The sequence below is a fragment of the Equus quagga genome, chromosome 7 (assembly GCF_021613505.1).
Source record: "Equus quagga isolate Etosha38 chromosome 7, UCLA_HA_Equagga_1.0, whole genome shotgun sequence".
Taxonomy (NCBI): domain Eukaryota; kingdom Metazoa; phylum Chordata; class Mammalia; order Perissodactyla; family Equidae; genus Equus; species Equus quagga.
This window is the reverse complement of record NC_060273.1, coordinates 123,063,242-123,086,564: the sequence shown is the minus strand read 5'-3', so window position 1 is coordinate 123,086,564 and position 23,323 is coordinate 123,063,242.

Sequence of the window (23,323 nt, the reverse complement as noted above, 5' to 3'; positions counted from 1 at the left end):
TATCTTTAGGAAAGACTTTTTTTTCCTGAAAGATAACCTAGGAAATTGAAATGATCAAGGTTTTAGAAAGAAGACTTATGGGAAAAGAAGATATACATATTTCACAGTAATGAGAACCATGGTTTCTTATATTTACGTATTTATGCATAACTTAGTTTCCCTGATTTTTTTCCACTGTCAATGTAAATTTTAATTCTTTGTTCTTTACTTCACAAAATAAAGTTTCATTTACAAAGAGTGATTGGTTTGTTTAATACATTGAATTGAGAAAAAAACATATGCCAATTCATTTTCTTCCTTGATTTTTGTCATTATTTTTAACGATGTAACAAATTTCTCCATACTTTAATTATTTCACTGTGGTTCAGTGATTTAAACTATAAACACAAAGACAAATGGCAAAGTAGGGGAATTAGATCAAGCCATTTACAAATAAATCGTTCTAAGTGGTTCCTTGTATCTCCCCCATAAACTACATGGCAAAATGCAATAGTTGAGAAGTCTCCACAGGAGGGGGAAGAAAAAAATGAATAAATTGAATAAGAACAGCAGGATTTCAAATGAGAGAAGAAGGAAAATGAAGTTGTCATTTTTGTTTTAGCGCCTATAGATTTCCAGAGAAGAGTTTCACTTTAAGCAGAGATAACCCAAAACGTCACTTGGTAGAAAATTATTTTCCTGACTGATGGGTTCAAAAACTGCTTTTTCCTGTTTGTATACGTTAGCCTAAATTGTAGGCTTATTTCATCACAATTGAAGCCTGTCACATAAAGGCACCTGAGAGGATTTTAGTTTCAAGTCGTGGATTTTAATCTATGTGGAATCGAAAACAAAGACAAATGTATGGTATGTTAAAAAATTGATTTCTAGGGGCTGGTCTCGTGACCGAGTGGTTAAGTTTGTGCACTCCACTTTGGCAGCCAGGAGTTCTGTTCGGATCCTGGGCGCAGACATATGCACCACTCATCAAGCTGTGCTGCGGCAGCATCTCACACAAAAGAACTGGAGTGACCTAAAACTAGGATATATAGCTATGTACTGAGGCTTTGGGGAGAGAAAAAAAAGAGGAAGACTGGCAACAGATGTTAGCTCAGGGCCAATCTTCCTTACCACACATAGAAAAAAAAATTTGCTGATTTAAAAAAAAAGAAAATGTCATGCACTCTATTAGGTTCTGGAGACATTAAGGTTAATATGTCCAATGTGATCTCAGCCTTCATTGAGTTTATAGTCTTGTGTAAATATGTAAAAGTTTCAGGTACTATGAAATTGTATAACAGAGGCTCATAAACTAAATTAGGGCATGGGACAAAAAGAGGGGATGGGACAGGCAGAAACAAAACGATAGGAAAAGTCTTCTCTGAAAAAGTGACTTCAATGCTTCAACTTGAAGTAGAGACCTAAGTTAGCTAAACGAAAGCATAGGGTGAAGAATACTTCAGATAAAAGAAATAGTGAGAGATAGTAAACACAACAACAAACAAAAAATAAAATTTAAAAAAAAATCTCCTCAGTTTCTGGTAGAGAAGGCCAGAAGGCATTTTAAAGTTACCATTTCAGACAAAAAATGTGGGTTAGACATGGCAATGGAGAGTTTGGAGAATGCGGATTGTGACTGAAGCTATGAAAACAGTAGATATTTTTGAAGAATATGCCAAGATACCAGCTCTGGCATATCCGACCTTACAGCATCCTGTATATAAGGTGGGACAGTCATAGGAGACAGATAGGAATGTCTGCAGGATTTGGAAGAAGTCCAAGAAAATGTGATCCCATTGAAGCCAAACAAAGAGGTGTCATCCACAACATGAAATATACATGAGGGTTTAGTTAGTATGAAGACCAAACAAACAATAATGCCATTAGTCATCAACTCATAGCGAATCATATTCATTTTCCAAATGCACATAAAATACTAAATGGGAATGCATAAACATAAAAAAAATTTAATCCTTGAGTATTGAGGATCTGGGTGATATTTTTCTTCTTTTTAGTTTTCTGCATTTAAATTTTCTATATTGTGATAAATCTAAATTTATTGTTTTGAAGGCGTTTAGATATGATCCCTATTTACTTTTTTCTGTGAAGCAGAGATATTTTAAGGTAGTCTACTTTAGTGTTTCTACTAAAAGAAACTCAAAGAAAATGATTAGTCTTAGGTGGCTATCAAGGAATTGCTCATTTTAAACACGTTGTAGGCAAAGAAGTGAATGTAAAAAATGGAATCAGCATAGTTGAATATGCATGTGTTTATTAAAGGTGAACCCAAAAAAGTAATATTCAATACTTTTTGGAAGAAAAAAGAAAATATTTAGATATTGAGAAAGAGATAAAGTAGGTAAAATTCAAGGAAGTGGAGAGAAGGAGAAAACCAAAGGGTTTTAGGACCACATTCATGGTATGTGAGTGTGTCCAGTAAATCCTGTGGGTTTTGCTGTCCTCTACCTTAGGGAGAAGTTAAAGCTATATTGTGTCGTGGGGAGGGAGATGAAGAAGTCCCTTGGTATACTTGGATATTTTTAGCTTAGACAGGTCGTGCGACTAGAACAAGAAATGCTACCCAATTTATTTTCTTTTATAAACATCCATATTTCAGTGGCAACTTTAGGAACACACTAGTAAAAATTTTGAGTTCAGTACCAATAGAATCTTAGACACATAATTCTCATAAATCCAACTATATTATTCAAATTGCTATAAATAAGCATAGAAAATAAAGTAATTGTCAATCCTTAATATTATTAAATTACAGAACATCACTGAGCACAATGGATTTTAAAAGGAAACACTATTGTCTTATTGGGTTATAAGTTGCAACGTAATTCCAATTAGGAATATTTTCATAAACTTTTGTTAAGATAGTATTTCCAACTGCTGCTCGATGTCAAAAGATTGGATTTGTGTCATAATGTAACACCTTGTCATTTCAATTCTGTCGTTGGAACTAAGGGATAAAATTTGTTATAAAGCAGATCAGTTTGAGCCATAATAAAACGCCAATGAGATCTTGAAAGTAGGTCTTTGTTGTATAAAATATGACACTTTGATTGCAATGCTAACGGATAGTCTTTTTTTATGAATGACTAAAAACATGTGCAAAATCAAAGAAATTATAGAAGACCCCCCAAAGTGAAATGAATCCATTAGGTTTCTAATTGAAGTGTCTTCTGTATAGAGAAGTTCCCTTCTTGGGAGTAGAACAGATATTGAACAAAATTTGAGCATTGCTTTCACATATTCCTCAGCTGATAAAATGTACTATGATGAGATACCGGAAAATAGGAAACCATTACCAAATCCTCTGGATATTTATAGTATTTTGTCAAAACATTGAAAAAAATGTTCACCAGACACCAAGTTGTTGGCATTCTAAAGCAAGAATCACTATGGTTGCTTTTTTATATGAGGGTTAACCAGGAAGAATGAGTATATCTCATTGCAATTCACAAGTATTCCAGATGAGCTTTAAATAACTTAATGAGTACAGAATTTGCTGGATATGTCTCATTCTACTAACCAAGCTATTGCAATTTTATTTTCTATGTTAATAAATCCATGATTTAGACACTAGAAGGCCCTAATCAAAGTCACATAGTTATCTGACCAGGAAGAATCCTGGTAGTTTAATTGTACTTAGTTTAGAATCTATTCTATTTTAGCTGATTAAAAGGTGCACATGTGAACTAGATGTTTTCTTATGCGATAAAAGCAACAGCTGTGCTTGGAATCAAGCGGCCCCATTAACAAGCTGTCTCAATTGATAGAGCTGCTAGCACTGTCACGGTGGCCTAGGAGTCCAAATTGTTACTGAGCTGATTCTCATTAACTGTGGACTGGCAGAACATCAAGGGACACCTGTGTAGACAACAGCAAAACACACTTGAATAAAACATCGGCAAACAGAGTTCACAGTCAAAAGGTCAGTTAAGGCACTGGAAAGCTGCCTCCTACTTGGAAACCTTTAAACCAATTAGGAATATAAAACTTTACTTATATCAATCTAATAATAAATTAAGTGTTCTTTTGCGTAAGACCCAGGCTTGATTGCAAGCCAGGAAATTGATATTTAATATCACATTTTCTCTTGACTTCCGTTTGAATGATCACCCAAATAATCTATGAATTTCTACAATCTTAAAAAAACATATTCTCAAAAAAGATTTTTCAATTGCTCAGAAATAATTTTTTAAATATGGAGAGTCTGTAGAAATTTTAAAATTTAGTTACCATCGAGATGATAACCTCATTTTACAGTTGAATAAACAGATGAAATCATAAACCTAGTGCATGATTTTCTGATTCTTAAACTAATGTTCTTTGAATGAAAAAAAGTTTTGATGAACAAATTTTTCTCAATATGTTATTCTCATTTCATTTTTCTTTTTCTATTCTCATTTTGTCATTACTATTTAGTCATGTTCATGTTTAATTAAACATAGTTTACTTAAACCCTTTTTCTGTATTTGAATTTCCTTAATATCTACCAGTGTCCATTACAGTTTGTAAGCTTAATACGATCCAGTTCTAGATTTCGAAAGTTGTGGAAAACTAGAAAATATTAATGAGCAGCACTATGTATGCCACCCCAACCTTTTCATATCAGAATCCATATAAAAAGTTACAATATCTTTTTTTTCTTTTGGATGTCCAGTTGAACCTGCTCAGGGCAACACGTGGCTGGCCCTGGCATTTCAGGTACCCCAAGACAGCCTGAGAGATGAAGGGAGTAATATACTTTCGTTAGGAATTCTGCTCTAAACTATTCCCTCTGCCAAATATCCTAAAAATGTTTCATTGTATGGCTATATAACAATTGGTTATCCATTCATTTATGATGAACATTTTTCTGATACCTAAAATTTTGTTGTTAAATAATGCCAGATAATGAACTTCGAAGTGGCTAACTTTAATAAAGTAAGGAATCAAATACCTTCTAAGTAATCAAATAGACAAAGTGGTGCCACATAAAATATCTGACCCTAGGTGACCTCTCTGACCCTGAATGTCTATCATTTCTTTTCAAAGTCTCATACTAGGCTGACAACATTTGGGCCAAACAGATCTTAAAAACATGTTGTTTTATATACCCTTCAGTTCGCCAACCTAGTTCAAAATGATGCGGAAAAATCACTTTTTAGAAACAGAGGTTAAAAGAAATTCTCCTTTTGAATCGTCCATTTTCTCTCTCCTTACAAGAGTTAATGCTTTAAAGAAGCATTGCTCTCACTTTCAAGTGTCTGGTTGCTGGGACTAGATAAGCAGTTTAGGAGTCCATGGACTGGAGTCCAGCCCAGAACAGCAGTGTGCTCCAAGCACTATTTTGTCCTTGGTTGCACTTCTAGAGAATGTAGCTCAGAACTGTGTTTATAATACACACACTAATTGCTTGATGAAGGAATAACTAAAAGTGAAATAAACCCAAATAAAGCATGTTCATCAATACCTTCCTTAGATAACTGATTATCTAGGTCTTTTACCATTCGAGTAATTGACTGAAAGAATCACTTCCAAACAATTCCTTTGCATTCAAATTTGATGCTTGAAATGGAAAATTAAATCTCTTATTAACGATTCAAACTCACCCACATTTCACAGATCTAATACAAAATGTAGGTGCTCTATCTTCCTTTCCAAACCTCAGCAGTTGATTGTTTTGATCATGTTACTGAAGGAAGACAGCAAAACAAATATTTAAAAAAACCCTATTTTAATCACTCTGCTTCTGTGATGACAGACTATACAGATATGCAGCAAAGTAATACCTATGAGTCAAATCAGGCCCACATTTTACTGTCACAAAAAAACCAACAACCTGCCATCTGCATGACTAAGTGTTGCAAAATATTTAAATTATCCCACTTCTGGCATACTCCAAATTCATATACCATTCAGTTTCACATAAATTTGTTACCTGGAAACAAACATGTCTAAAGAAAATGAATTGGTATCTCTCGGCACTCAGTATATTCGAGTATAAATCTCAAGAAGGGATTATCACAGAGTGGTTAGTTATGGTGAATAAAACAACAGGTGAAAAAATTAACATTCACACTACTATTATTTAACTCTCCATAAACCCTTTAAATACAGGCATTTGGAGTGACATATAAGTCAGCAGGAATTCTATCACTAAAAATGATTACTTTCAGATACACAGATGCAAACTCCTTCTTGGGTACCTTTTTTGACTTCTACATAGAGCGACCAGGAGAAGCCTCTATCTATCCTCAGAGGCTGTGTGTAAAACATTTATTTTCTCAAAGGTATATCAAGAAGGCCAGATGAAAAACAGAAAGGGTAGATAATAGAAATATCTATGAAATGAACACATCTCAGCACCTCTTTTTCTTTCTATGTTATTAGGAAACAAAATCTATCAAGTACATCATTTCATTGCCCATAGTAATCTAAATATCTAAATTTTATTTGCTTACAGGTTGAAAAGGAAGAACTGGTATTGTAATCGATGTCTATTTGACTCCACAGTCCATCCTCTTTCTCATCCACTAAAACTCCTATCAGTAAAATGCATTGTAGTTACGTTATTAGAAATTGGTTTTTTAAAATATGTGACTGGCATGCACTTGCCTACATAGACGTGTATATGTGCGCATGAATATTTGTTTTCAAGATTTATGAATTTAACTTAAGATACACTTGATTCAGTTTGCCCTTGCTGTCATTTTACACGCAAATCTCATTCTCTGGGACTGAATGAATTCATAGTGTTTTGGGATAAAGTTTTCTTCTTAAAGACTTTAAAAATATTTTCCCGAAGACCTCTGAAAGATACTGAATTTCACTCGAAACTAAGAGTCAATAGTTGAATGGTATCAGACAACGATAATACGATTGTGGATACGTTAGGTACTACAAGGTTCTGGGACATTCACACTTCTTTTTTGTATTTAATTTTTAATTTTTATTTTTTTCTAGTGCAGTCACATTCCATTATAACATCATATAACTTTCAGGTGTACATGGTAATATATTTCGAACTCTGTGTAGATTACATCGTGTTCACCACCCACAGACTAATTACAATCCATTATCACACAGATGTGCCTAAATACTGTTTCTGCCTTCTTCCCTCCCCCCTTCCCCTCTGGATACCAGTAATCCAATCTCTGTTGCTATGTGTTTGTTTGTCATTGTTTTTATCTTCTGCTTATGAGTGAGATCATATGGTATTACACTTTATCCCTCTGACTTATTTCACTCAGCATAATAGCCTCAACGTCCATCCGTGTTGTCACATATGGCCAGACTTCATCATTCTTATGGCTGAGTAGTATTCCATTGTGTATACATACCACATCTTCTTTATCCATTCATCCCTTGATGGGCATCCAGGTTGCTTCCAAGTCTTGGCTATTGTATATATTGCTGCGATGAACATAGGGGTGCATGTATCTTTACACATTTGTGTTTTCAAGTTCTTTGTATAAAAACCCAGCAGTGGAATAGCTGGATCATATGGTATATCTATTCTTAATTTTCTGAGGAAACTCCATACTATTTTCCATAGCGCCTGCATCAGTTTACACTCCTACCAGCAGTGTACCAGGGTTCGCTTCTCTCCACATCCTCTCCAATACTTCTTGTTTCCTGCCTTGTTAATTATAGCCATTGTGAGGGGAGTGAGGTGTTATCTCACTGTAGTTTTGATTTGCATTTCCCTGATAGTTGATGATGTTGAACATCTTTTCTTGTGCCTATTGGCCATCTGTATATCTCCTTTGGAGAAATATCTGTTCAGATCTTTTGCCCATTTTTTAATTGGATTGTTAGTTTTTTGTTGTTGAGATGTATGAGTTCATTGGATATTTTGGATATTAACCCCTTGTCTAATATATGGCTTGCAAATATGTTCTCCCAATAGCTAGGTTGTCTTTTTATTTTGTTGATGGTTTCCTTTTCTGTGCAGAAGGTTTTTAGTTTGATGTAGTCCCATTTGTTTATTTTTTCTTTTCTTTCTCTTGAGTGGTCAGACATGGCACTTGAAAATATGCTGCTAAGACTGATGTCAAAGAGTGTGCTTCCTGTGTTTTCTTCTGGAAGTATCATGGTTTCAGGTCTTACATTCAAGTCTTTAATCCATTTTGAGTTGATTTTTGTGCATGGTGTCAGAAAATGGTCTACTTCCATTCTTTTGCATGTGGCTGTCCAGTTTTCCCAACACAGTTTATTGAAGGGACTCTCCTTTCTCCATTTTATGCTCTTGGCTCCCTTGTCGAATATTAGCTGTCCATATATGTGAGGGTTTATTTCTGGGCTCTTGATTCTGTTCCATTGATCTGTGTGTCTGCTTTTGTGCCAGTACCATGCTGTTTTGGTTACTATAGTTTTGTAGTACATTTTGAAATCGGGAAATGTGGTACCTCCAGCTTTGTTCTTTTTCCTCAGGATTCCTTTGAATATTTGGGATCTTTTGTTGTTGCATATAAATTTTAGGGTTCTTTGTTCTATTTCTGTAAAAAATTGTTGTTGGAACTTTGATAGAGATAGTATTGAATCTATAGATCGCTTTAGGAAGTATGGACTTTTTAACTATGTTAATTATTCCTATCCAAGAGCATAGAATATTTTTCTATTTCTTTGTGTCTTCTTCAATTTCTTTCAAAGATGTTTTGCAGTTTTCGGTGTACAGATCTTCTACCTCTTTGGTTTAGTTTATTCTTAGGTGTTTTATTCTTGGTGTTGCAATTGTAAATGGGATTGTATTCTTAATTTCTCTTTCTGCTACTGCGTTGTTAGTGTATAGAAATGCAACTGATTTTTGTATGTTGATTTTGTATCCTACAACTTGACTGTGTTCTTTTATTATTTCTAAAGGTTTTTTAGTGGATTCTTCAGGGTTTTCTATATATAAAATCATACCTCCTGAAAATAGTGACAGTTTCACTTTTTCTTTTGCAATTTGGATCCCTTTAATTTCTTTTTCTTGCTTGATTGCTCTGTCTAGGACTTCTAATACTATGTTAAATAGTGGTGAAAGTGGGCATCCTTGTCTGGTTCCCTGTTCTTAGAGGGATAGCTTTCAGTTTCTCTCCATCGAGAATGATATTAGCTGTGGGTTTGTCATATATGGCCATTATTATGTTGAGGAATTGTCCTTCTATATCCATTTTATTTAGAGTTTTTATCATAAATGGATGCTGTATCTTGTCAAATGCTTTGTCTCTATTGAGATGATCATGTGATTTTTTTCTTCATTTTGTTAATGTGATGTATCATGTTGATTGATTTGCAGATGCTGAACCATCCCTGCATCCCTGGAATAAATCCCACTTAATCATGGTATATGATCTTTTTAATGTATTGTTGTATTTAGTTTGCTAGTATTTTGTTGAGGATTTTTGCATTCATGTTCATCAGTAATATTCGTTTGTAATTTTCTTTTTTTGTGTGTTGTCCTTGTCTGGTTTTGTTATCAGGATAATGTTTGCTTCATAGAAGGAGTTAGGAAGCTTCCCCTCCTCTTCAATTTTTTGGAAGAGTTTGAGAATGACAGGTATTAAGTCTTCTTTGAATGTTTGGTAGAATTCACCAGGGAAGCGGTCTGGTCCTAGCCTTTTATTTTTGGAGAGGTTTTTGATTACTGTTTTAATCTCCTTACTGGTCATTGGCCTATTTAAATTCTCCACTTCTTCTTGATTCAGTTTTGGAAGGTTGTATGATTCTAAGAATTTACCCATTTCTTCTAGATTATCCAATTTGTTGGCATTTAGCTTTTCATAGTATTCTCTTATAATCTTCTGTATTTCTGAGGTGTCCATTGTAATTTCTCCTCTTTTACTTCTGATTTTATTTATTTGAGACTTCTCACTTTTTTTTTCTTGGTGAGTCTAGCTAAAGGTTTGCCAATTTTGTTTATCTTTTCAAAGAGCTAGCTTTTGATTTCATTGATTTTTTTCCATTGTTTTTTAAGTCTATATGTTATTTATTTCTGCTCTGATTTTTATTATTTCCTTCCTTCTGCTAACTTGGGGCTTTGATGTTCTTCTTTTTCCAGCTCTTTTAGGTGCACTGTTAGATTGTTTACTTGGGATTTTTCTTTTTGTTGAGATAGGCCTGAATTGCTATAAAATTCCCTCTTATGACCGTGTTTGCTGTATCTCATAGATTTTGGCATGTCGTATTTTCATTTTCATTTGTATACAGGTATCGTTTGATTTCTCCTTTGATTTCTTCATCGACCCAATTGTTGTTCAGTAGCATTTTGTTTAATCTCTACATTTTTGTGGCTTTCTGATTTTGTCCCTGTAGTTGATTTCTAGTTTCATACCATTGTGGTCAGAAAAGATGCTTGATATTATGTCAATCTTCTTAAATTTATTGAGATTTGTTGTGTGGCCTAATATGTGATCAATCCTGGAGAATGCTCCATGTGCATTAGAAAAGGATGTGTGTTCTGCAGTTTTTGGATGGAATCTTACATATATATATATATACACACTAAGTCCATCTGGTCAAATGTGTCATTTAAGGCCAATGTTTCCTTATTGATCTTCTGTTTGGATGATCTGTCCATTGGTGTAAGTGGAGTGGTAAAGTCCCTTACTATTATTGTGTTACTGTCTGTTTCTTCTTTTATGTTTGTTAATAATTGCTTTATATATTTAGGTGATCCTATGTTGGGTGCATAGCTATTTAAGAGTGTTATATCCTCTTGTTGGATTGTTCCCTTTATCATTATGTAATGCCCTTCTTTGTCTCCTATTACAGTTTTGGTTTAAAGTCTATTTTGTCTGATAGAAGTATTGCTATCTCAGCTTCCTTTTCTTTGACATTTCATGGAGTATCTTTTTCTTTCCTTTCACTTTCAGTTTGTGAGTGTCTTTAGGTCTGAAGTGCGTCTCTTGCATGCAGCATATATATGGGTCTTTTTTTATATCCAATCAGCCATCCTATGACTTTTGATTGGAGCATTTAGTCCATTGACATTTAAAGTAGCTATTGAGAAGTATATGTGTGTTGCCACTTTGTTACATTTTTTCTGGGTGTTTTAGTAGTACTTCTCTGTTCCTTTCTTGTTCTCTTGCTCTCTTCCCTTGAGGTTTGATGGCTTTCTTTATTGATATGTTTGATTTCCTTTCTCTTACTTATTTGGTTATTATAGGTTTCTGCTTTGTGATTGCTGTCAGGTTTGTATATATTATTCTACATATATAGCATTCTATATTGAGTTGATAGTCTCTTTAGTCAGACCTCTTTCTAAAAGCTCTACTCTTTTACTCCTCTCACATTTCAAGTTTTTGAAATCATATCTAATCTCTTATTTTGTGTGTGTCTATCCATTACCCTCTTATCATTGAAATGAGTAATTTTAGTACTTTTTCTTTTAACCTTCATAGTAGCTTCATAGGTTTATTTTGGCCTTTACCAGTGATTTTATTGCCTCGTTGTTTTTGTTTTGTTTTGTTTTTTGATAATTTTCTTATCCCTATTTGCGGTCTTCTCTGTCCCACTTAAATTAGTCCCTTTAGCATTTCTTGTAGAACTGGTTTCTTGATGATAAACACCTTTAATTTTTGCTTGTCTTGGAAACTCTTTCTCTCTCCTTCCATTCAGAATGACAACCTTGCTGGATAGAGTAGTCTTGGCTGTAGGTTTTTTCCTTTCATCACTTTAATTCATGCCACTCTCTTCTAGCCTGTAGAGTTTTGGCTGAGAAGTCTACTGATAACCTTGTGGGTTTCCTTTGTATGTTACTTGTTGCCTTTCTATTGAAGCTTTTAGGTTCTCTCTTTATCTCTAATTTTGGACATTTTAATTATAATGTGTCTTTGTATGGCCCTCTTTGGGTTTATGTTATTTGGTGCTTTCTATGTTTCCTGTCTTTGGATGTCTGTTTCCTTCCTTAGGTTAGGAAAGTTTTCAGTTATTATTTCGTCAAATAGATTCTCTGTCCCTTTGTCTCTCTCTTTTCCTTCAGGGACATCTATAATACGAATGTTAGTGCCCTTGATATTGTCCCAGAGTTCCCTTAGACTGTTTTCATTCTTTTTAATTCTTTTTTCTTTGATCTGTTCAGCTTGGGTGATTTCCTCTAGTCTTTTCTCCAGGTCATTCATCTGTTCTTCTGTATCACCTAGTCTGCTATTGAATCCCTCTAGTGAATTTTTTCATTTCCAGTATTGTGTTCTTCATTTCTGTTTGGTTCTTTTTTATATTTTATAATTCTTTGTTGATGTTCTCACTGTGTTCATCCAGTCTTCTCCCAATATCAGTGATCATCTTTATGAGTTTTTGTTTGAACTCATTGTCAGGTAGATTGCTTATTTCTGTTTCATTTAGTTCTTTTTCTGGGGTTTTGTCCTGTTCCCTTGCTTGTAATATATTCATTTGCTGCCTCATTTTGCCTCTTTCTCTATGATTATGTCTATGTATTAGGTGAGTTAGCTATGTCTCCTGTTCTTGGAGAAGTGGCTTTATGTAAGAGACATCTTTTGAGTCCCAACAACCAGCAGTGTGCTTCTCTCTCATCACCAGTCCAAATGTTCCAGGAGTGACCCCTGTGTGGGCTACTTATGTCCTTTTGCTGCATCAGGGTTGCTGTTACTGCAGGTATCCAGGGAGTCTAGGCTTTCCCTCCCTGGCCAGCTGTTGGATTTGGGGAGCCTTAGCACCGTTGGCTACCTGATCTAATAGCACATTCCTGTTGTAGTTTTCCTGTTAAGTGAATAGGCACCCCAGTGTAGTTGGTTGCTAGTCTCAGGGATTTACAGTTGCTGTAGGCCTCAGGCATGCAAGTCCGTTGCCGGCTATCTTAGCATTCCAGCTGAGTGGGGCTGGCCCCAGGCATGGGAGCACCCAATTGTTTCAGGCTTTAGAAGGTGGGGCTGATCCCCTTTGCAGCTGTTTGTGAAGCACAAGTCTTCTGCCACTGAAATGCCTCACTCCCCCACAGCTCCACACAAACAGTTAACACAGTCCTGGCCCGTGCACACTTCCTGACCCACTAGAGTGTACGCAGCCAGCCCATTACAGAGGCCCTCACTTCGCCAACAACACCCCCCACTGTTCACCTGATCCTCACACAGGCCCTGCCCAACAGAAGTGGACACACTCATCTGCCTCTAGAGGACCCAGGCACCCAGACTATGCAGGCTGAAAAGTTGCCTGAGTGCTTGCTGTTGGGTGGGGCTGGTCCCTAGGGCTGGCTGCCTGCCCTAGCTGAAGTGGGTTAAATCACTGCTTTAGTGTGTGTGGCAGACTCCTGGGCTAACAGGCCAGGGGAAAAACTCTAATGTTGTTTGCCAGTATCTGTCTCAGCATGCCTGTACTAAGTCACAACAATGGCTGCCACCAATGTCTCAATCTCTGGAGAGGTCTCACCTCTCACTGAGATGTATCCAGAGCATACCAGGTGGGTCGCTTTTCACCAAAAGGCTGTGCACCTTTCTTTCTGGTGATTTTGGCTTACTCTCTGAGATAGGTCAATTTGTGCATGGGCCCTTTAAGAGCTGACTTTATTCCACTTGTTTTGGTAGCTTTTCTGGGGGTTGTAGTTAGTAGCCAGCAAAGCCAAATAGTATGACACTTGTCTCAGTTGTGCTGAGTCCAAAGGATGCTTATAGCAGTAATGTGCCCCACGCAGGTCCCTGCTTCTCCAGGGAGGGCTGTGTACCTAGGGTGACTCCTGCCTGGCTGGCTGTGAAGCTCCACTGGTCATGAAGGTGGCTTTTTCTCTCCTGAAGGAATTTCTGCCTCTTCTGCCTCAGTCAGGGCTGTCCTTTGTTGTGGGGATTCTTTTTATCCAGTTTTCAGTTCTCTTTCCAGGGTAATTTTTCCAAGAATAGGTGTAACCTTGTTGTGTCTGTGGGAGGAGGTGAGTTCAGAGTCCGCGTATGCCACCATCTTGATGAGATCTCCCTCTATTCACACTTCTGGTGCTTAATTTTGGTGGGTATTTGTGACTGGAGAATCACTGACATTTTAGCATTTTAAATATTGTTAAAATATTGTTTAGAAATAACTTGATTAGCTAGCTATTTTTTAAACCAAAATTCTCTTCTAAATCATCTGCATTTGGAAACCTGAGGTCATTTTTCAATTGTTGCTAGGTACAGTTATTTATTCCTTTTTAGCTATTGCCTTAAGGATTTGCGAAGTTTGAAAGCACAGTAAATTCAGTATCTAGATGTACATAACTGGGATGGGGAAGCAATACAAGTTTTACCTGAAAGTTTTGAATGTCCCTTCACTTTTGTCAGTCTTTCTCTAGCTACAGTTTATTAAGGTATTCCCTTGGTATCTGGCAAAAATAGAACCACAGATCCATGGTGGAAGGTGGTGAGAATTATCCTAAATTTAAGTGGTTGGGGTCCTCTTGTTCTTTTTCTTCTGGTTTGACCTTTCCCCAGTACACACACATACACACACACACACACACACACACACACGTGCAGATACACCACTTCCCTGTTTTGTAGGTGCATATAATACTGCTCATCTAGAGTCAATAATCCTCATTATTTCTTTGAGTAGAGTCATTGGCATTAATAGGAATATGGCACAATGCAATTTGATTTACATATTTCCTTTTTCATTTGATGTTATATAATTTTATTTGTAGGAATTTTCATTTCAAATTAACCAGTTCTATTAAAGGATCTCCAAAGAGAGTCTTTTGCAATAACAGACTTATTTGAAGCGTACTTAGGTGGTATCACACATATAATCATTCGGATTATAAAGATTATATGAGCAAAGTTATTTTTATAGTCACTTGAATGTATTTTTAAAAGAGAATTTCAAAATGATATGGCATGAAAAATGTAAGCATGTAGAATAAGCTTAATTCTTATTCTTGTATCTAGTTTTATCAAACTGAAAACATTGTGTGTTTATTAATGTGTGTATTCTATAGGGTGAATTGAAATGTATACTGCAAAAATATTCAGCCTTGTCTAATTAAATATTGTTGACATTTACTGAGCAGGTACTTTGTTCCAGGCAGGAACAGGTAGGACAAAGAGAAATATTATCCTTCCTAAAAACTAATGCTTACAGAGGAGGAGCAATGTGCTGGTCTCAATGTTAATAAATGTTAAAGCAGAGATTCCAACCAAACTCTTTCTTATATGTCTAATATGTCAATATGTCAACATTATATAATTTTTCAAAAATTGGTTGGAAGTAATATTCTGAACATTAAATATGTTTAAGAGAAATAAATGACTCAGAAGAAATTTTAGACACTGTATGTGTACCCCCTACTGTAAATAACAACAGAATCAACAAAGACATATTATTAAAGCAAAATATCTTATTCCCTTAAACCCAGAAATATGAGTATTTCTTTTGATTCTATAATTCTGTTTGAATCATGAAATAACCTAATCTTTACTTTGGACAAGTATTTAAATGATTCATCAACTGAAAAACTATCTATAAGCAATAATCATTTTTTATTACCTCTACCTGCTAATCAGAATTTTAAGCTTTTGTATTTATGGTGAATTTTTGAAGAAAATCTCAGGAAGTTTATCACATAAGTTTACCAGATCTTTTCATGTATTTTAAAAGGAACTCTCATTAGCTCATTTTTTTCCCAAATAAAATGTGTAATTTTTTTTTTTAACTTGTGTGGCCAGGACCAATTGTGAGAAATATTCAATACTGTGAGGTTGAGTTGATTTGATTCAACTGCATACCACTTTAAGTCGCTTCTTTATCCCTAGGCACCTAATTATCGTCGCCTTCCCTTTACTTCCATTTCCTAAATGCCCAATCTATTTAAGTTGTTCCCATAGTCATGCTATGTTGTTCTCTTAATGCTGTCCTGCTCCATATATACCCCTATAGTCCATTAACTTTACTCTCACTCAATGCTTTATAGGAATCAGTAGTGGAAATCACTTTGAGATCTATAACTTAAATTCACTTGCCCAATGTCAAAGAAGTGAGTAGTGATAAAATTTAAGTACATAGCCTCAAGTCAGTGTTTACATAAGCTTAATAATCAGTTCATAGGTATGAATATATGCATACGTGCATCTGCTCTTCTGTAGCCATCTCATGAATCTAGAATTTCAACAACATGAGAGATTAGAGAAGGAGGATAGTTTAGTCAAGAAACACTAGCTGCTGTTAATCTATTTAAGACTATTGACAGTGAATGAAAAGAAAGGGAGATATTAGGTATTTCCCATTCTCCCCATGCTCTAAGATGAGGCATACACGATTTTTCACAAGGATATTAGTCAGCTCAGGCTGCCATAACAAAATACCATAGACTGGGTGACTTAAACAGAAATTTATTTCTCACAGTTCTGGAAGCTAGAAGTCTGAAATTAGTGTGGTAGCATGATCAGGTTTTGGTGAGAGCTTTCTTCTGGTTTGCAGAAGGCCACCTTCTAGGTATGTGAGAGAGAGAGAGAGGAAGAGAGAGAGAGAGAAGGAAACAAGCTCTTTGGTATCTCCTCTTATGAAGGCACTAATCTCACCATAAGGGCCACACTCTCATAACCTTATCTAAATCTAATTACCTCCCTAAGGTCTCATTCCAAATACCATCACATTGGGGATGAGAGACACAACATATGAATTTGGGGGACAGAATTCAGTTTATACAACCCCTCTATTAAGTGCAACTTTACTCAATGACTCTGCTTTGCTTGCACTCGTATCTAATCTAGTGGAACAAACTACAAGTCATCACTCAGTTTCCATTAACTACCTGTTTGATTCCACCAGGCCTGGGAACTTAGTAAAATTCCATCCATCAGTGGAGAATAAAGACTCTCATCTCAAAGGGAGAAGCTGCCCTGGATTTCACCTGTGTTGCAATGTCTGCTTCTGCTCTTGCCTTTCAAAACCCAATGATTAGATGTTCCCAAATCACCTGGACTCTGCCCTGGCCCCTACACTCAATTCAACCAATTCAACTTTTACCAGCCATGGATAACTGACAAAATTGCTTCAACGTATTGTTATATTCTTTCTTTCCATTCTTTAAACAAGAGATTCTCAAAGATAGCTACACAACAAAACTTGCCATAGAGCTTTGAAAAGTGAGAATGTCCACAATCTAGCCCAGAGATTCAGATTCAAAAGGATTGAGGTAAGGTTCAAGTATCTATGTGATTTTTAAAGGACCACGGGTAATTGTAATAACAACCAGGCCTGAAAGCTACTCTTCTAATCTTTGAACTGGAACCCCAAATCACATTTGTATTTTTGGTCTCAAATTAGACAGTCTTCGAGAAACATACTCCCCCACACACATAAACATATATATGTATGTATATAGTTGTTGTTTTGCTTTGTTGATTTTAAAATGAGATATTTATAATTCAGTCTTAAGAGAATAGTGTGGCAAATCCTACTCCAATCCCATGGCTGTCTCCAAAATTATTATTGTTGGGAGACCTTGACTATAGAAGTCTTTACTAATCTTTTGGCTTCCCTATGTGGGTAATCATATTGTAATTTGTATGACTTTTGGTTACTTTAATTTTTCTCTTCCTTTCCATTCTTCATTTAGAGTGACTCATCATTACATAAGTATTTTCAGGATCATTTGCCTTAGTTTCTTTTTTCTTTTCTGGTAAATGTTTTTATCTTCAAGTGTACATGGTTTTCCTCGATTCTTCATCCTGCCCCTCCCCAATTGAGCGTCTAGAACAGAAGTCTGTCAGCTTTTCTCACTGTCTCTATGTTACACATCCAAAGATCTTCCAAGAAACCTTTAAGCAGCTTTCCAATTTAGAACAGAGATTAGAAATACTTGATTCACCAGAGTCAAATAAACAAATATTATAGGTATTTCTGTGAAGTTCTCATAATAGGTAGATAATTGTGATGCATTAAAAAACAACACACATACAAATATATGTGCTAGATTAAATTTGTTTTATGGTTTATTTAATTCCAGCAGGCTCTAAATATGTAGACTTGTCCTTTTTATTGATTTTTCAAAAAGATATTTTTATTGAGCTAATTCTTAATTGAATTCTTTTTCTCATTCAATTATCCATTAAACTATTTATTTACTATTTAGTGACTGTGCATTCTGAGTCTGATGCTGTGGTAAGATAGAATGTTGTGCATACATATTTCCTGTCTTTAAGCAGCTGTTAGTCTTATGCAGGAGACAGAAAAATAAATAAACATTAGCGTATAGAGCAATGTATTGCCGATTAGAGCTGTTGCAAGTGTGAACAGGATGGTTTGAGAGAATATTGAAGAGAGAGGATCATTTCCTTTGTAACTTGAAAAAAAAAAGGAAAATTTCTTTAGCTTCTGGACTCAAAATCTAAAAGAAATTTTAAAAAAGGGGAAGAGTGGCTGATAAACTTGACTCCATTTACAAAGTTGCACATCACAGACTAAGGGTTAAGTTTCTTAACATATGAACAACTTCTAAAAAATAGGAAGAAATAAATACAATAACCTGCGAGAATAATGGTCAAAGTTACATGATGAACAAAACAATATATTCATGGATGAAGAATGAAAATGGTTCTCAAACATACAAAGTGAATCATATTGGACTAATGTTTCTACCTATCAGATGAGCAAAATTCCAAAAGTTCAATAACATTATTTTAGTCAAGATTCTCCAGAGAAACAGAACCACGGGCTCTCTAGGACCAGTGCAACTGACCCCATCTCTTATCAACAGAATGATTAAGAATTTCCTTTCAGAAAGTAAAGTCACACAACCAGAGCATGTGCAAAAGAAGAAATCATGACCTGAAATGACCACAGAACTAAAGATCCTCCTTCCCATGGAACCCAAGGACCAGGACATGACAGGAACTTGAAAATCAGACTCTTATCAGAAGCCAGGGGTCCCTCATTATGGAAGATCCAGTATTAAAATTCCTTCCCCACCTCATCAAAAATGTTTAGAATCCTATCATAAAAGTTTAGGACCTCATCATAATGTTCAGAACACTGTCATAAATGTTTAAAACCTTACCAGAAATGCTTGAAATCCACCAATCAAAACCTGTCCCACCAGCATTTCCGTGTGCCAGCCTGTTCTCTCTAACCTCTTAAATTTTGTCCCAAATCCTGAAATGGAGAGACAGATCTGAGAGCACATGCCCGCAGTTCCTGCAGATCGATCACATGAAATAAAGCTGATCTCTTTTCCCAAAGGCTGATGTCATAATTAATTGGCTGTTCATGTGCCTTGGTCAAGAGAAGCCCAATTTTGTGTGGCAAAAGAACCAGCAGGAGATTATTTATTTCTTTATATTTACATGGAGATTTTATTATGAGGAATTGGCTCACATGTCTAGTGAGACTGAAAAGTCCCACAACCTGCCATCTGTAAACCAGAGACCCAGGAAGTCCAGTGATGTAATTTAGTCCAAGTCCAAGTCCAATTCCAAAGGCCTGAGAACCAGGGGAGCTGATGTCTGTATCCCAGCCTGAGGGCCGGAGAGAATGAGATGAGAAGCCAACTCAAGCAAGAAGGCAGGAAGCAAAAAGGGGCAAATGCCTCCTTCCTCTGCCTTTTGTGCTATGTAGGCTCTCAATGGATTGGATGATACCCACCCACATTGAGGAGGGCAATTTACTTTACTGAGTCCACCAATTCAAATGCTAATCTTGTTCAGAAACATCTTCACAGAACACCCAGAAATGATGTTTAATCTGGGCACCTCATGGTCGGTCAAGTTGACACATAAAATTAATCATCATAAACATCATCATCCAATTGGGAATTTAGGACAAATCAAGCTCCCTGATATACTGCTAGTAGGAATGCTACATTAAATAATGCTTATCAGGAAAATTCATAAATATCTGAAAATATTGCTTATTGACTTATTTATCCTTTGACAATGCCACTACTAAGAATCTATCAAAAAGTACATTGGCAAAATTTGAAATAACTTATGACCAAGATTATGCAATATAGTACTTATAGGAAAAGCAAAAAATTAAAACCAATCCAATGTTCATTGATATGGGCCTGACTGAATAAACTTATAATAGCACATCCATTGAATGGGATTATGTCATAAAATGGAAAGAAAAATTCTGTATCTTCTCTCATGAAATAATCTTCAGGATCTACTTTTAAGTTAATAAATAGGAGGGTGCAGAAGAAGATATTTGTAGTATTCTACCATTTGCATATACCTTTACATTTTATATGAAAGGTAGAATTTATATACACACATACACATAAAGGCATGTATATGTGCATTTTGCTTATATTGGAGACAGGAAACACTGACAGTGGGGGAAAAAGGGTGGGCATAATAGAGAACAGGTGGACATGACAGAGATGAAAGAGATAGTTGTCTGAATATGTCTTATATGTTTAGATTTGAAAACAGTTTCAAAAGATTTGAAAATATTTTCAAAAAGTCAAATTAAATAAAAAGACAATGGCTAAAAATTTAAAGCAAACTAAAAAAAGACCCTAATTTTGTATCAAGTTCGTGAAATATCTAATTTAGAATTAATTCTTTGAAGTGATTTTAGAGCACAGCAGTTTGTGTACACATTAGAAGTTACGATATATTCTATAGAATTAAAAAAACAACTGAGAAAAGAATCTTAAACTTCATGCAGTAGTCTAAATGTTAACTGGCGTTGGCATTGCTATGTTAACATAAACTTCAATGTCCATGCATATCTGGATAATTCAGTATATAGAAATTTTCAAACCTCAAACTTAGTTAAAATATCCAATACTCCAATATTAAATAATCTTAATGTATATCTACATTATTGGCGGCTTTTGTTTTGAGTATTTACCTCTCTATACTTTTATATTGATTAGAATATGAACTGTAAAATATATTTCTATTTCTTTATATTCAGATACGAAGATTATTACTTTAAGATATTAAGAGCCTGATTAATCTAAAGCTATATTTAAACACATGGAATATCTAGTAAATTAAGCTATGCAGTGGTTTGCTTTATAAATAAAAATGATGAGACTTCGTTTTGACACATATATACCCAATATGGTTACACATCTTTATTAATATATTATAGTAACTTAGAAACATATTTTCAAGCTGTAAAGAATTTTGAAATTTATCATCTAATCAAAGTGTGTGTGTGTATAAACTGGTACATAATTACACTGTGTGAGGTGACACAGAGTGTGTGTGTATGTGTGCATGTGTGTGTGTGTGTGTGTTGTGTGCGCTTATGGAAAGAGAGGGTCATTTTATTTTAATTTTGATTTTTCCAGAGCTTAATTCTTTGACAGTTTGCTCTTGTTAAATGCATTTTTTCCTTTGTTCTAAAGTCCTGACTCTCCTCTGTGCTGATGCAATTCTCTTTGCATTGGCAGATACTTCCCCAAGGAATCTGGGGAGAAGAGCGAATGCTCTTAGTGATATATGACATTGTAAAATTCAACAACTTGCACTATTGCTCATATGTCTGACATAGCCTTAACAATGGCATGGAGAAATTGGCAATTACCAAAGACGTGCCTTTTCTGACAATTATTTTCCCTTTCAAATTGTGATATTTTTCTTAATAATTTTCTTCAAATCAACTGTACAAGATGATTGAACATTCATTATTTAAATACTTGGTCATTTGTGTAGTTGCTATTTTGAGTCTGATAAATTGTTACTTGCGTAAACATCTCAAGCTTTTTTTGATAAAACCCTGCTGTTAGTAAAACGCAAACATTTAAACATCTCTTAAATTTTCCTTTCTTTATTTAATCAAGATAAAACATGTATATTTTTTAAAAATTCAAGGAAAATATATTTTTAAAAATTATAATTCACAAAAAGGTCCCCTACTCCCCAATTCTGTTCCATGGAGGCAATTGCCTGTACTGTTTTTAACCGTGTCTTCTGATGTTTGCACTAAAGAGCGTGTGTAGTCTCTTGTTAGTGGATAGCTCAATTTTAGAATTCTATTTATTTAGATGAGGATTTATTTATTAGAGAATTTATTTATTTTATATATATTTTATGTAGAATTTACCTATTTATTTATTATAGAATTAATAAATAATTCTCTTTATTTAGATCTATTATTAATTAGATGGGGATTTAGTCATCCTAAACCACTGCTATTTTACTCCCTTTAAAAGCATCTTAGGTATTTAAAATGTATATAATTAAATATATGAGTGTTCTAAAATAAGTTTATATTTTAACATGCTTATCCATCAATTTTGGAAATACTTTTAAAGGTTTATTTATTTATATATGTTATAGTAAGCATAAAATGCAATAAAACCTATTTCATAAGATTTTCAAACACTTTTGAGACCTGATTTTCTACTAATCGGTTAGTTTAAAATTCCTCTTTAAAGCAACTGGCCAGATGGAATTTCTTTAAAAACTTTTTGTAAGAGGAAAGCTTCAGGCAAAATTATTTTACTGACATAAAACTCTGACAGGGCACTGACTTGTACGCAGACTTACAATCTTCTCACAGAGTCCTTGTAACCTGCGAAGAGATTTCTAATCCCTTAATCTTTCCTTGTGTGTTCTTAAATTGTAATTTAAATCTATCTGTAAATTCTAGAAATTTTATTTTAGCTTTGCATAATTCATTACTGACAAAAATACCACTTAGCGTACTTAGTACGCTTCTGACAAGGAGAAAGCTTTGAAGTTTTCATGGCATTCAATTTGAATATAACTTCGGTCAAGATGCCTTTCACTAAAGCAGTATTTAAATATTTGATTCAACATTCCATTAATGTCTTCCATTATGGGCAGAGACTGACTTTGACAGAAGTCAGCTAAATTAAATGAAAGTGACCACTCAAAGATGACATTGAAAATGCAGGTGGATAATGAAAGTGAAAATACATCAAAATTGTGAGGTGTTGCAAAAGCAATGTTTAGAGAGAAATCAGTAGCTTTGAATGCTTACATTAGGAATGAAGAAAAAGATAAAATTGTTTCTCTAACCTTAAACATTAAGAAGCTACTCAGATTCCCTTAACGAGGCTTTTTGGAATGCCCAAATACATATCTCATTATATCTCATTAAGCAGAAAATAGTCACATAGCCACACCCAGCTGCCAGAAAGGCCAGGAAAGAAAACCTCTAGCCCAACACATGTCCACGCTAAATACAGCTGAGATCTCTTGTGTAAGCAGAAGGGGAGAATGACTATTTGTTAGCAATTCAAAGTCTCTGCTACACAGCTAAATACAGAGACCACACCTAAGGGTCTCCCTAGGAGGATCCCTTCAAGTAACCCTTTCCACATCCATCTACACTTTCATAGACAGAAATTACATTCAAAACTTGAAACTGACAGCATTCTTCGAGGGATGATTTAGGCCAATCTATGGCCTGAATAATATGTGAAGAAAATCAGAATAGGATAATACTATCTATTTTGTCTTGG